Source organism: Anastrepha obliqua, chromosome 2 (genome assembly GCF_027943255.1).
Source record: "Anastrepha obliqua isolate idAnaObli1 chromosome 2, idAnaObli1_1.0, whole genome shotgun sequence".
NCBI classification, from domain to species: domain Eukaryota; kingdom Metazoa; phylum Arthropoda; class Insecta; order Diptera; family Tephritidae; genus Anastrepha; species Anastrepha obliqua.
The window spans coordinates 49473728-49490747 of NC_072893.1; positions in this window are offsets into that span (position 1 = coordinate 49473728).

Genomic DNA, 17020 nt, shown 5'->3' on the forward strand with positions numbered 1-17020 from the left:
GAACTTGAATTTAGTTATTCATGGTTATGCTAAGATTTTATTGTTGTATTTATATTGGTAGCGTAAATGTAATATTTCCATGGAGGCAGTGCTCGTTTTGTTTGTTTCTTCAGCAGAGACCTTTTATTTGTTCACCGAACGATCACTGTTGAGGGGCATTTACATATTGGGTGTGATAAAAAGTTCGGCAGCAAATTACCGTTATACAGCGTTAAACTTGAATACTGCTTGTAGGATCGCGTAAATAGATCGCACTGGTAACAATAAATATAGTTCGCTATAAAAGTGATACTTTTTACATGAAAATTAATAAATACATGGATAATCTAATGAAACCCAAAAAATGGAGTTATACGCTTCAGCACATCTATGTAATGAATTGATTAAAAATTCTGGATGTTTTCCACTAGATGTGGCAGTGAGTCACATCTCGCGATGTACGAGTATACAGGTGATACTATCCGACGATTAAAGGGTTACATACGTCCAGAATTAAAAAAAAAATCGATTTTTTTTACAGATTATTATTCTTTATAGTTTTAAGAGTATTTCTGTAAAAGTCGATTGGAAAAATTCCTCATAAATATAAAGTTATGGTAGAAAATGTAACTGCCCGACGAGAGTTTGATGCGCACAGGCAGCTGTCCTTCGTTTGAGGCAGCTGGTCTCAAGCGAAATGCACTTGAAAGTTTGAATTCTTTTTTCTCGAAACTACTTTTCCGGCACGGTCTGCTTGAATAACTCATACAGTTTTTAATATTCTTTCATGCGGTTTTTTTTTAAATACTCGAAAGTTTTTTCTCTGTACATTTGATTTTTGATATTTTTACCAAAGAATTTTATAAACATAATTAAAGTGTGACATTTATGACGTAAAACGTATACTTTTATTTAAAATGCCATAAATTGCAAAGTTTTTCGAAATTCAAAAATCCGGCTTCACAGACTATAACTACAGCTGTATTTTAAAATAATTTTTTTACTTCTTACAGATCCATCAACATTTTTTTTTTAATTTCCAATTTTATTGCAATCTGTTTTAAATTTAAGCAATAAGCAATACATATATCTTAACCCTAGAAAACTAAGCCCCGCTTCTGAGGCGCAAAGATTGTCATTTTTACGTATTTCATTATGATTGAATGCAAGTGGCAGCACGAGCTTTCAAACCATTATAGTAGTCTCTTGTGTGAGTTTGTGAGCTGTCGCTAAATGAGTGTGTGAGCTGTCGCTAAATGGAAGCGAAATAGAGGACAATTTACAAAAGGATTTCGGTTCAGACGATAGTCTAATTGATCCAAACTTTCAAATTGAATCTGAAGATGAAGTTGAAAATATAATTGTACGCAATCAAGAATTGACTCCTGTTGCAGTTTCACCTATAGATGTACCACAAAGTAATGACCAACCTAATGACTCTTTAATAACACTGGTTTACAGCCAAAATGCACCAGAGACGCCGTTATGAAATTCCTATGTAAAATCACCGTCTGATTCCGAAAATCAAGGTTATTTTTTATTCTATGGTAACGTTTTTGAGATATTTACGAATTACCGTTATTTCAAAAAAACAAAAAATTGGGCCCACTTAATCATATATATCTCGAAAACGAATTGAGCGATTCCAAAACCGTTTAAAGCTTTTAAAAGGTAATAAAATTTCCTATAAACTGTGTGTAAAACACTTTTTGATAGGCCCTGCAGATTCAAAGATAACGAACTATCATAACGGATTTTTTAAATTTTTTTAGTAAAAATATAAAAAAAATTGTACTTTGAGAGAAAGGATCTCGAAAACTTTTTACTTTTTCGTGTATTTTTTGTTTTCACTCTAAGCTCTGTTTTATTACAAAAAAAATAAACTTTGATTAAACAAAATCGATGAACTAATACAAAAGTTACAAGCATTCAAGTAAATATATCCATATAGTAAAACTTAAGTATCCTACAAATAATAGCATATGTACTGTATGTATTCTGTCTTAACTCTATGATCTTATTTTATAATTGAAAAAGTTATGTGTCTTGTTTTGACGCTTATTTATATAAGGATCGGTTTCTCTTATGAGAAACCAACAGTAGTCACCCATCATAGCGACATCCCAGAATCCTTGATACCGACTTTCAATCATTTTCATTTGCTGGTGAAACCTTTCGCCATGCTCGTCACTTTCGTCGCCAAGATTTTGCGGGAAAAAATTTAAATGGGAGTGCATAAAATGAATTTTTAAAGACATATTTACTCCTGAAAGAAAATTAAAAAAGGAATTAGATAAATACGTAAGTGACACATTAGCATATAATTTTCTTAGGCTGGGTTAATCTTCCAATTCAGAACAAATTTTGGTCGTTCTTGTTTGTTCGGAGCAGGGCAATAAATTTAGATTAAGAGCTATATATTCTCATGTAAATTTAAAAATTTGCTTTAAAATTTTTTGTTTAGTTTTAAAGTTAACTGAGAAAACGGTCTTATATACATATATATATATATTGTATATATAACGGTCTTATATGTGTTTTTTATTTACCCATTTCCGCATTGTTTTTGATTAAATCGTTCTCTATCAGCTCGAAGGACTTTTGTGTTTGCCTAAAAAAGAAGTAACGACCTTTTCAAAAGAGTCCCACGCCGCTGCCTCCACTGGTGACAATAGTTCTTTGAAATGGGTATTGACCATTATTTTCCTTATTTGCGGCCCCACAAAAATCCCTTCCTTTATTTTTGCTTCTGAAATCTGTGGAAAGATTGTTTTCAAATAATGAAAAGCTTCGCCTTCTTTGTCCAAAGCCTTGACAAAGTTTTTGATAAGGCCGATCTTGATGTGGAGCGGAGTATGAGTATTTTATGTTATCCACCCCAACTTGAAACGCGATTCGTTCTGGCCAATCCTTTATGATGTAGTGGTCTTGACGTGCTCGGCTATCTCATTTGCATAGAAAGCAACAGTATTTTGTGTATCCAGGTTGTAGACCACATAGCTTTCCAACGACTTTTAGATCGGTACATATTTTTCAATCATGTTCTTCGTATTTAATTAATTCAAGCAATTTTTGCATTGTCTCATATGTTTCCTTCGCATTTACTGCATGCGCGATCGGGATAGATGGCTTTTGGTTGCCAATATGCAATAATACGGCCTTTAAACTTAATTAATTGCCGTCTATGAACAATCGCCACTCTTTTGAATCATATGGTTCACCAAACTGTTTAAATAGACCAGCAATGTTTTTGCAATAACAAACACTGTCCTTCTTCGTATAGTACTGGGAGAATTGTTCGTGACGAGTCATATAATATGTTACCTTAACACCGGATGAAACAAATTTAAATTGTTGCATACGAGAGGCGTGTAGTTTGGCCTTTTCTTTTGACAATTCCAAATCCCTTATCCAATCATTGAGTTGTGCTTGTGACAAAGGGTTTCTTTCGTTTTCCGTTTGCAATTCAGTACAACATGATGCCGCGTAATCAGATACTGCTGTTGACAATGAAACTGGAGCCGAAACTAAAGTTAAATTTGATTCTGGCAATGTAGCTTCCGTTGAATTTAGTTCTGGTAATGACACTGTAGATACGCTCGCATAGGTTACTTTTCTTGACTTTCCAACCCCAAATACTTTTGTAGTACAAATATAGCAGTCCGTTGAATGGCAAGTTGGTTCCCTCCTCTTCATTGGTGTAATAAATTTCATATGTCGCCTAAATAGATAGTTTAAGAATCATATGTACATATGACAGAATAATATGTACATATGCTACTATTTGTAGGGTACTTAAGTTTTACTATATGGATATATTTACTTGAATGCTTGTAACTTTTGTATTAGTTCATCGAATTTGTTTAATCAAAGTTTATTTTGTTTGTAATAAAACAGAGCTTAGAGTGAAAACAAAAAATACACGAAAAAGTAAAAAGTTTTCGAGATCCTTTCTCTCAAAGTACAAATTTTTTTATATTTTTACTAAAAAAATTTAAAAAATCCGTTATGATAGTTCGTTATCTTTGAATCTGCAGGGCCTAGCAAAAAGTGTTTTACACACAGTTTATAGGAAATTTTATTACCTTTTAAAAGCTTTAAACGGTTTTGGAATCGCTCAATTCGTTTTCGAGATATATATGATTAAGTGGGCCCAATTTTTTGTTTTTTTGAAATAACGGTAATTCGTAAATATCTCAAAAACGTTACCATAGAATAAAAAATAACCTTGATTTTCGGAATCAGACGGTGATTTTACATAGGAATTTCATAACGGCGTCTCTGGTGCAGAAAAAAAGTTGAAATTTGTGATCCAGTGTAATCAAGCCTTCCGAAGCTACTGTAAGAGGTAAGAACAATTTCATTTGGTCGACTGAACCGTCTTCTATAAAACGAAGGTCAAGTATAACTCCAGCGAGGAATATTGTTCATATTTTACCGGGATCAAAGAGAGAATTTAGGGATGTTACAAAGCCTTTAGATTGTTTTGAAAAATTTTTCACACCAAATATAATTGAAGAAATTCTTCTTCATACCAACGAAGACATTAAAGTTAAATCCAATAATTACAAAAAACAAACCACAACCACATCATTAACTAGAACAGAAGAACTTCGTGCTCTCCTTGGAATTTTGGTTTTAAGTGGTGCGCTAAAGAACAACCATTTGTCAACTAAAGAGCTTTTTGATCCTTTGCTCTGTGGATCTAAAAATGTTACTACAATGAGTATGGAACGTTTAAGATTTCTTATAAATTGCCTTCATTTTGATGATCGGAACACACGAGAAAATAGAAGAAAGACCGATAAATTTGCTCACATTGGAAACATATGGGCATATTCAGCTATGTAGAGACAACTTTAAACCGGGGTCATATGTGACAATAGATGAACAGCTACTAGGATTTAGAGGTCGATGTCCATTCCGAATGTACATACCAAACAAACCAGCTAAATACGGAATAAAAATTGTGAAAAAATTTTAATACAGTAGCTGGCGAACCGTTAGGTTCTTATTATTGTAAGCTTCTAACTAGAACTATACATGGAACAAATAGAAACATAACTGCAGAGAATTGGTTCACTTCCATACCATTAGCAGAACAGCTATTAGCGGATCCTTATAAGTTAACTTTAATTGGAAATATCAAAACTAACAAGAAAGAAATTCCAGATGAGTTCAAGCATAATACATCCCGTCGTATGGGAATATCCATGTTCGGTTTCCATGAAAAGTTAAGTCTTGTTAGCTATAAAGCAAAGCCTCATAAAACTGTTTTTTAATATCAACTGTGCACGACGAACCCACACTTAACTCACTATCAAAAAAACCTGTAATTATTGAATCCTATTTATAATGCAACAAAAGGTGCTGTTGTCGCTTTTGATCAGATGTGTTGTCATGCCAGCTGCAGCCAGGCGTTGGCCATCATGTATGTTTTACGGTATGATAAATATGGCAGTATTGAATAGTTATATTCTCTATGTTTCAAACTGTGACCAAAAACAATGAGCAGAAGGGATTTCATAAAGGATCTTAGTAAGGATTTGTGCTGTGACTGGCTCTCAATCAGACTTCAAGAAAGACCATCTATGCAAAAACGAGTTCGTGAAGCAATAACCGACTTCATTCATAGCTCCGAAGAGCAGCAAGAAAACACTGAACCATAAATAAAGAAAGGGAAAATATCAATGTGCAATTACTGTCCAGCAAGCAAGAAACGTATGAGTGTTTATTATTGTGCAAAATGCAATAGAACATACTGCCTGGAACATAGATCCCCAAATTGCTATACCTACGTGTTATATAAGAAAAAAGGTCTGAATTAATTTTTATGTACAAAACAAAATATTAATAATATATTTGAAATTTTTTATTTTTATGAAACTTAGTACAAATAGCTACAAGAAAAATATGAATTTTATGTTTTTGTTTTAAAGAAAAAAAAATTATAAAATTTTTTCTAAATGATATCCTTGCAAAAAAAAAAAAATGTAAGTGTTAATTTAGTAAGTACAGAATTGGCTTATAAAAACAATTTGATGAAATATTTTTTTTATATTATAGTTAAATACTCCAACTCTCAAAAAATAAAATGTTTTTCAATACAAAAACTTAACAAAAATTAGAGAAGTATTTTGTTTTTTAAATAGTAGCCTGATAGGCGAGCTTTAGTTCTAAGTTAAAAAAAAGGTTTAGTTTTCTAGGGTTAAGCTAATAGGGCGATCCTGAAGAGCGCGAGATAGGTGAAGTCCAAACTCACCCACAGACTTTTCTCACCACATGCTATAGAAATAGCATACTGAAGCATGAAGTTAGAGCCGTGACATTTTATTATTATTATTTATTTCATCATCATCTTTTGGCTCTACAGCTCTTTGCGAGCTTTGGCCTGCTGCACGTGGGTCCTACATACGTCTCGAACGCTTGCGACTTTTTTCCAGTTCGTTATCCTAAGTTTCTTGATGTCGTTCTCTAGTTCGTCGGTCCATCTTGTTCTCGGCCTTCCTCTTGCTCTAGTGTTGAACGCTCTGAATTCTACGATTTTCTTCTGCGCCCTCGTACCGTCCATTCTTGTAATGTGACACAGCCATCTTAACCGCTGCGCTTTGATGAAACGTATAACATTTTCGCCCTTTATCAATTGATCTAGCTCGTCGTTCCATCTTATCCGGCACTCGCCGTGATCTTTGATTGCTCCGAAAATTCTTCTGAGTACTTTTCGTTCGAAGGCTTGCAGTTTTGTTTTATCTGCTTCAATTAGCGCCCACGATTCAGCTGCATAGCATAATACTAGTCTAATGATGGTTTTATACAGAGTCAATTTGCATTGTCTGTTTATTAGTTTTGATTTGAAGAGTTTCGTTAACGACGCATACGATCTGTTCGCTGCTAGAATTCTCTCATCGATGGTGAGGCTCATTGAATTGTCTCAACTCAGTTCGAAGCCTAATTATTATTTATTTATTTATTATTATTATTATTTTTTGTTTATAACAGGTGGCGCTAAAGTAATCCTCCTATCAGAAAATGCTATAAATTTTGCGATTGGCCCCTAATGTCAGTTCTGTTTTGACATTTGTGTAGTAAACACATGCGAAATACACGTTAATAAACAATGTTACGCTACACTGCTCCAGAACGCGGAATATTGCTCACTATTTATTTGACCAATAATCGGTCGGTGACTTTGGCACAACGTGAATTTCGTCGCAGATTTCCTCGCCGTCCAACGCCTACTGGTGAAACACTGCGACGTTTAGCCGCTCGCCTCGAAGAGACTGGCACAACACGAGATGTTGCCAGGCGTGGCAGACCCCGGAGTAGCCGTTCTGCAGAGAATATTGCTACTGTAGCCGAGGATGTCATGGAAGCGCCGTCGCCATTGACCAGACGACGTGCCACGCAAATGGGTATCAGTCGACGGTCTTTACAGCGAATTTTGGTACAAGATTTGAAGATATTTCCGTGCAAAGTCCAGACGGTGCACCAGCTGTTAGCTGCTGACCACCAATCGCGTCTAACAAACGCTCAAGCCATCCTTAATCACCACCAATAGGAAGATGATTTTTCATCAAAAATAATCATGAGTGATGAGGCCCATTTCCATCTTAGCGGGTACGTAAATAAGCAAAATTTCCGCTTCTGGGGCACTGAAAATCCGCGTGTAGCCCACGAAGAGCCATTACACCCGCTCAAAGTCACTTTACGGTGTGCTGTTTTCGCTGGAGGAGTCATCGGACCTTTTTTCTTCGAAGACGTCGCGGGCCAAACGGTTACTGTGAATGGTGAGCGCTACAGAGCAATGATCAACGAGGTTTTTTTGCCGCTACTTGATGAATTGGGATTAGAAAACATGTGGTTCCAACAGGACGGTGCAACGGCACACACTGCACGTGCCACAACCGATATGCTGAAGGATGCATTTCCCGGGCGCTTAATCTCTCGACTTGATGTAAAAAAAATCAAAAGACCAAATAAAAATAATCCACAAGAAGAATCAAAGTTTTTCATTTTTTTTTTAAATTACAGCCAAAAAACATCGCAAGGTTACTTTTGGTGGTGTGCCCGTTTGAGGTGCGTTACGTAGGTGTTTGGCTGAATTATGGCCTTGGCAAGTGCGTTGGGATGGCTCGACAAACGACTGCTGTATTTGTCACTGAATCGTTTTATCTCCTCCCGTATTGAACGTATCCTCGTTTTGTTGCATAGTAGCTCGTTGCCGAAGTAAATCGAGTCTCCAGTGATTAATCGCAGTATCTTTGCCTAAATCCTTTCTATGATGTCAATGTTTGTTTTCATCGCCGCTCCCCATAGTTGGATGCCGTAAGTCCAAATGGGTTTAATTACGGTTTTGTATAGAAAAAGTTTGTTTTCTATGTAGAGCTTCTGCATTTGGTCATTATGTGTTTTTGCCACGTTAGGCGTCTGTCCCCGTGCATACCCAAATATTTCATGTTATCCGCTTGTGGAAGCTGTTGATCGAATAAGGTGGCGGCAGTACATGTTTCTCGTTTCAGTGTGAAGGTAACTTGCGTGGACTTTGAACATCAACATTTGAAGGAGAAATGATGCAAACCGTGGAGCAACTTCTTTTTTAGTGTACTTTGGGTCACGTGATTTTTTATATATTAATTTTAGTAAAGAAAAATTTAAAAAAAATTTCTATAAAGCTTAAGCACTAATAAACAATGTATACATTTTTTTATATTTATCTCTGTTGTTATTCCTCCTAGAAAAAAATTTTCTTTTAGCGCGTTTTTGGCGCTGCTGGACGTATGTAACCCCTTAAGGCGTGAAAAAGAGGAACGATCCTATCACCCCTTTTCAACCTCTTTTTCTCCAATCCTTATTTATTTTACCTTCTCTAGGACTCAACTTCAATGACTGTCACATAAGTGCTGGAGAAATCAATGACCTTTGCACCACTTGCCTTAATTATATTTTTAAATTTAAAATTTTTTTTGTTTTACTATTTTCTCCAAATTGCATATTTATGGTTATTCAAAGTTAGGAATTAAAAATAAGTTTCGTAATATTCATTTTCTAAACACATTCCGCATTCATTTTCGTGCTTCACAACATCGAATCAAAAACTAGCACACTGAGCCCGAATAAGAAACAAAGGTCAATGTAAGCATTGTTATTTCATTGTTTAGTGCATAAATATGTATGTGCGCACAACTGTAACCCAACCTTTGTAGCCATGATTAAGGCGAAGAATTGGTGATGGTTGCCTAAGGAGATAGGAAATGACAAAACCAGGAGACAATAAAGGAAGAAAGTAGCCCAAGGAGGCAAAGTAGCCCAAGGCAGCTCATAGCCCAAGGAAAGTGTCCTTAATAATTAAAAATCTCGTCGACAAACAGGACTAGATTTTGCGAACTTGACGCACGAGTTGCTTTAAATTATGGACTGGCCTTCCGGCAAGATGCGTTTTCATAGTTCCCATCATATTTTCATTTTGGGATTGGCGTCTGGGGACTGGGAAAGCAAGTCTTATACTGTGACGCCATTTTTTTTGTTTTGGTTTTTCTCAATGTGTTTTTCTGAGAGCAGTGGTAGGATATGTTCGCCTCCTTCAGTCGACGTTCGATGGTATTGATACTCACATTCATACCCTTTTTAGCCAGAACTGATCGTGCTTGGCGTAGTCACAAAGAAGGGTCCGGTTTAAAAAGTTGGGTGATCACCTTATACTGCTTTTTCGCCGTCACAGCCGAGCTCGGAAAAGTCATCAACATTTTTGTACACCTTATACCGCTGATTCCACATCACAACAAGTTTTTTGTGATTTTAATTACTTTTGCAGCCGCGGCGTAAGGTAATTTCGACCCTTTCGAATGCGCGCATAAAACTACCGCCTCAAAATGCTTCGCGTATTTCTCACTCATTTCTGTTGGGTTGTGCTTACGGGAAGGTTTCCAATGACTCTAACCTTAGTTAGAATTGGTGTCGTAGCCCTTGAGTGGGACTATTATGCAGCAAAAAACCAGAACGAAATATATCTTGAAGTTACAAGAAACAAACCGGTTCTTTTCTTCTGACACAGACTGTATAAGGAAATGGACGCAGCAGTGGTTTTACAGAAATAGGGTTGAGGTTATGAAATGACCTGCACAGTCTTCAGACCTCAATCCAATGGTGGTGCGTTGTGAAGACAAGTAACAATAATAATCATAATCAGCTTTGGGAAACATTAGAGCGGGCATGGAAATCGATACCCAAGGAACGATGTGAAAGTTTTGTTAATTCGATGCATCGACGATGTGTTGTGGTAATATCGAACAAAGGATACACTACTAAGTACTAATTATTATTAAGATTATTTAAGTATTATTTTTCCATTAAAACTGATGGAAGGAAGATTTATTTATTAAAACATATTTTTTTTTTTATTCAAGAAAGTCATAATCAATTTAATTTTTATGGGGGTTCAAATATGCAAAAGTTCGAATGAAATTTAATTTTAATAACTTTATAATGAATTATTTCTCTAAGTTTACTTTCATGATTTTATTCTTAACAGTCATAACACGGTGCTACAAAATAAAAAAAAAAAATCGAAAGAACTCTTCAAGTGATATGGTGCACGTTTTAGGTCAAGAAACTTTTTATTTATTGTTAAAAACCCGATTTATGGTGTTTTTGATGAAGTAAAAATACATAACTAACATATTTTTCAACCGGTTTTTTATTTCAATATTGTCTTGGTAAGGGGAGTGTATGTGCGTTATGAATGTATATAATTCTAAGATTGAACGAGTGACGTTCAAAAGAAATTTTCAATAACAAGCTCTGATGTGTGCAATTTTTCCACGTTTTTTTTCAATTTGATGCAATTTTTTGGCCACTATTCATCAACGGGCACCACAAATGTATACATATTTCTAAACTCCAATAAAATGTGCTTAAAATGAACTATTTTTCATCTTCATACATTGCAAGATGTAAAAGTTACAATTAAAAAAAACAAAGTTTTTTTCCACATTTTTAAAAATCCAGCTGACCCGAGACTGCAAAACGAGCAAATTTCAACAAAGAAGACAGAAGATTCGTCTGAATCCAGTGACGGAAATTTAAATGCAGGTAGTGTAGATTAGGGCGGATCGATTTAAAAATCGCTCTTTGCTCTGTGAAAATCGTATTCTAGAGATCAAAATAGGAAACTTTGCCGAAGGAACCATACCTCTAAAACGAATTCTGATGTCCCCCAATTTAAAAATATCACCATTTTTGGCCTTTACATGAAAAAATCAGCTAAATGGCTATGGTTTTTCTTTATTTTTATTTATTTATAATAATATTTTTTTTTTTCTCTTAAGAAATTTATTTAGTCAGAACATATGTAAATGAAAGAATTAATTTAAGTGAGTTATAGAAAAGAAACTAAAAAGTTCGATCCAAATTGGGGGACATCAGAATTCGTTTTAGAGGTATGGTTCCTTCGGCACAGTTTCTTATTTTGATCCCTAGAATATGATTTTCACAGAGCAATGGGCGATTTTTTTGCCTCCCCACAAATCGACCCGGCCTAGTGTAGATAGACTTTATATGCCAATTGGAGCAACTTTAAATGAACGTCATTTAGTATTAAATGAAGACTATCGTGATCTTATACGAGATTTAGGACTATCATCAAGACAAACAGAAATTCTCGGGTCCAGATTAAAGCAGTGGAATCTTGTGGAAAATGGATTCAAAGCGACATTTGCACGAGACAAGGATATAACATTCTTTGAACAACTTTTCAAAGCGGACGAAGTCGACCATAAACTTGTATATTGCACGGACGTAGATGAATTGTTTTTCTGCCTCAATAATGTTAGGATAGGTGAGGTTTAGTTAGGTAAATACTACGTCCGGGTGAGTCAGCAAATTGCGTAATTTTTGCATTATTTTTCTTGACGTTATAATATTCTTCTACGGGCTCGGAGTAAATATACTTAACCCTCACTGGCCACACCCCAGCCAGGCCACAAAGCGGTCACACCGGGGTAACTCATTACCCCACGCTGAAAAATTCGGTTTTACAGAATATTTCGATGTTTTAAGACATAGAACTTGTTGTGTTATATTTGTTTAATATTCCTTTAACATTATTAACGATTTTTATTACTGAACTAACAAATGGATTTTTAAAAAGTAGTCATGAATGTGAAAATTTAGCAAAAATGGCTTTTTTTATAAAAAAATTCATTACTCCGCCATTTTTCAATATTAAGGGCTAAAATTTTAGAATTGTATGCACAACATATGCTACGAGCCTAAAAAAATATTAGTATCTGCCAGTCTTTCCAAAAGTATATTTATTTTAGAAAATAACTGAAGGGAGAAATGAAAAACATTACATACCATAAAATTAATTTTTTTGTGTGTTATTAGCTTTTAAATACATTTTTACGTACAGAAAAGTTTAACAAATTTTACTTTTATGATATTTTAACAAAAAAACATTTACTCAGAGTCCCATTTCATTCACCAATACACGTAGTGCACAAAGGCAACCGATGAATGCCGCAAAATGGACTTTTGCTGAGCATCCAACACGTGTTTTTTGTCCTTCTTTCGATCACATACCACGCATCTCCGCGCTGAATCGAAGTTAACTTTTTCCAGGTCACCTATTTCTGGGTTGGTGTCAATTTCTCAGATGCTCTTCATGATCATCTGCAGCTCTTTCCGAAGAAATTGTTCTTCCAATCTCTGGCGTAGCATCGGAAAGGTGAGATGTAATCAGTATTTTCAAAACGATAATCGCAGAAGTGGACTCCCGTGTGCCACTGACCTTGAGTTTCCACATAATGCGGGAATTGACAGCTACTTGATCGAGCATCCCAAAGAAAATCCGCATCGGCCACCTGTACGTTTTGCGATATAATATGTTTATTTATCATATAAAAATGAAATAACTTATTTAACATGAACAATCAAGATTCTACAATGATTAGAACCGAAACAATTTTTTTATTAAGGGGTTACAGGGGTTTTGTCGGGTAAAAAAAGGCCTATTTTCAATATTTTTTTTTTGTAAAAAAATATTTATTTAATTCAAACCTCTTCTGTCTTATAGATACGTACTTAAAGAATAATTTCTGAAATTTTCAAAAAAAAAATTAAAACTCCACCACTGTGACGTCATTTTCGGTGATCCCTCGAAAAAAAGGTGCCGTTGTCATCATAACTCCTGACAGGCTCATCAAAAATGAAAAAAAAAAAATAAGTGTTTCAGTCCAGACCATAAGCTCGTGCTTGAACGAAGGAAAGAAAAAAAAGTAAAAATTGGAGTTTTGGCAGACATTTTTCCAAAAAAATTAAAGTTTCGGTCAAATTTGCTAGCCATTTTTTTTTTAAATAGTTGTAATTGAAAAAAAAAAAAAAATCCTTCGTTCAAGCAGGAGTAAATTGTATTTTGAACACCTGTGTAAAATTTCATCAAGATCGGTTGAATAGTTTTCGAAAACATATGACAACCGACTTTGAAAACACGGTTCCGAGAAAAACGCGTTTAAAGTTTTGAGTAACAATAAAAGTGGCTTAGAGCGCACCCAACCAAAGGCTGTATCTCCGAATTTATTACGAGTATTCGGATCGACTTGAAAATTTAGGATCATATTCCTGAGATGTTGTAGAAATTAATAAGCCAAAAAAAATTAAATCGATTTTTTGAACCAACGAAACCCATGTAACCCCTTAACAAAATATCAAAAACTTATCTTTATTTTGTTTATTGACACTGCAAACAATTCGATTTAAAAAAAAAAATCTATGTCGATCAACGGTTGCGGCCACACTGGGGTAACTAGTTACCCCACGTCGACAAAACTGATGCTCACCATGCCGCTACGCATTTTTTCCACTTCTTATGTAATGCAGTTAAATCTCACACTTGTTAACTATTGACAAATGTCGTTACTTGTATCAATTTTTAAATTATTATACCTGTTATTCCGCTTTTCTTGAGCCTGGGGTAACTATTTACCCCCTGTGGCCGGTAAGGGTTAATTATACACGTATTTTGCGAATAATAACGGAGAACCGCACTAAATTTGGAAATATGAAAGTAGTTTCTTCGACACATTTTGATCGATTTTTGAAATTCAATGCTTTTTACATTCGAAATAGACGGGCGGCCGCCGTAGCCGAATGGGTTGGTGCGTGATTACCATTCGGAATTCACAGAGAGGTCGTTGGTTCGAATCTCGGTGAAAGCAGAATTAATAAAAACATTTTTCTAATAGCGGTCGCCCCTCGGCAGGCAATGGCAAACCTCCGAGTGTATTTCTGCCATGAAAAAGCTCCTCATAAAAAATATCTGCCTTTCGGAGTCGGCTTGAAACTCTAGGTCCCTCCATTTGTGAAACAACATCAAGACGCACACCACAAATAGGAGGAGGAGCTCGGCCAAACACCTAACAGAAGTGTACGCGCCAATTATTTATTTTTTTTTTATAAGACTTTCTATTAATAAATAAGCCTTTCATTTCAATATTATCGGCAACATCTCATTAAACTCACAAAAATTGGATTGATTGATTACAATTTAAGTTTTGTGTTGAAAAATCAGTGGTTATTTTTGCTTAGTGTGAAAAGTAGAAGACATGCATCAGAAGAACTAACATTTACCTCAACAAAACTGTTTCAAGATTGGAAATCGGATAAAATGCAGATGAGTTACGAACTTTTAAGTGTGGGAAAACACCCAAAATCGGTTTCTTAACGATAAATAAAAAAATTGAGGGTGTTAAAAATTTTTTGAATACGGTTCCGCGTCGTTCTCGGCTAGATCTGCAGTGCTCATTATGTCACTTCAAAAGTTCTGACTCACGGTAGCACCGCGTAATTCCTTAAAACAGAAGCATTAAATATATTTAACATACATAAATCTTACTTCTTCCGCCTTTCATTCCCACTGTGTGGCTGCTACTATTTATTATTTAAAATTTGGTTCAATAACTTACTTGTATAACTTATTTTATTTGAAAAAAAAGAAAAAATCACATTACTTCTCATTCTTCCTACAACCAATTGCATCAAATGCCGAAGTCAACACCACGAAATACGTGAGAAAGCACAATTTCCTACTTTTATGGCGCCGCAGTCTGAGGACAGGAGTCACTACTTGCAAAATTAGTATTGAAGTAGTTCGAAAAAGTAGTCGCTACAGAGTTGTAAGTTATGCATGTAGGATATATACATATATGTACATATATACGTATATACGCTAGCATGTAAGCCGGGTGAAATGATAAGTGCAAGATACCTTTTGAATACCACAAATTCAAGACATGGGTGCCAGGCGCAAAAAATTAATGTTCTAATAGCCGTGAAGGGTACTGGTGTGGCAAGTAATGAAGCTGAGGAAAGCATACAGGTGTATGTTTGTGCGTACAAAAATGAGTATGCACACATTTGTCCTCACAAATATATGCACATATTTGGCCGATGCAATGAACCAAGTTAATGTTTGTGACCAACGATGTAGGTAATGTCTGACATCATTAATCAGCCGAAATGGTGTAAGTAGACATTTTTACGAGCGCTCTCTGGAACCCAGGAAACCACACACGCACACTATTATACATATGTATATATGTATGTATATGTGAATGCATTCATTCATGCGATTGGGTATAAGAGTGCATTAGGGTGCCTCACCAAAAAGGGTCTAGTTTTTTCCACCGGAATAGTAAAACTTATTATAATCCAATAGTTTCGCCAAAATATTTCAGAAAAATATTATGACCTACGTGGGCTGAATCGATTTAAAAAAATCAACAAAATCCAGTCCGCTTAAAAGGTCTGTGTAAAAATATTTACAATAAGAAAAAACGAAATCAAAACAATGAGATTTTTAGAGCTACTTTCAATCCAGCTCACGCAAGTCTTAATATTTTTTTTTATTTATTTATTTACATGAGAATTAATTATAAATAATTAATCCACTAAAGATAAGCACTAGCTACGATTTCCAAAGTGGGCTCCATGCATTGCAACCATCTAGAATTATTGCAGGTGTAGAGAGTACATTTGTAATGCGTATAAGTTTTCCGACACTGAATTTTGGATGAGGGGGGATATGCCGAAGCTTGAAGCCTATGTCAATTTCAATGGCATTGATGGAAATATTTGAGGAAATGGGGATTTGCTTGGGGATTATAGAATTTTTTTTTACCAAGAGGGCCTTATGAAAGTAACTATTAAAAAGGATTGCGCTATCGGCAGATGCTTAACGATTTTTTATGGCCGGAAATGGATGGTATTGATCTGGACAACGTTTATTTTCAACAAGACGTGCCACATAAGCAACGAAACTTTTTTCTTTGGGGCCACGTGAAAGAGAAGGTCTACGCCAACAGCCCAGGGTCGATTCAAGACCTCAAAGATGGAATTCGTGAGGCTATCGAGGACATAGGGCAGCCACTTTGCAATTCGGTTACGGAAAATTTCATGAAAAGGATATTGTCCTGTAGGCATGGTCGTGGTAGTCATTTTTCTGATGTTATTTTCCACTGTTAACGGCAAACTTTCCTCTTTTTAACGAAATAAACATCCAATCATTTATATTAAAAATAGCATTTTTCTTTGAATATCAAAACAACACCTCTTATTGGAAAATCCTTTATTTGTGAGGAGTGTATGCAGTTTTGTTTGCTGCGAGGTGAGATTCCTGTAGTGCAATTTGCTTAAAATGGTGAAAATTGCTTAATGCGTAGATTTGGGTCAACATATGTACATACATAGTTGTTGTATAGACCTTTTAAATTGCACCGAAGAATTCGCATGATCTATCCCGTGTGTTGAATGTCCGTGGGTAAAGGTCGTTAAAGGTCGGTTGTTGAAGTGTGACAATAGGTTTGAAATGAGTGCGATTGTTGTTGTGAAGTCAATAGACGTTGTTGTAGCGTGGTCAATCGGTAGTGAGAAAGAGTCATCGACTGCAGTTGTTTCTGTGTGAGACTGTGTGCAATTTGTTGTATTTATTGTAGTAGTTTCGCTTTATTTTGATTTGTTGTTCATGTACTTTATTATTGCATTTGAT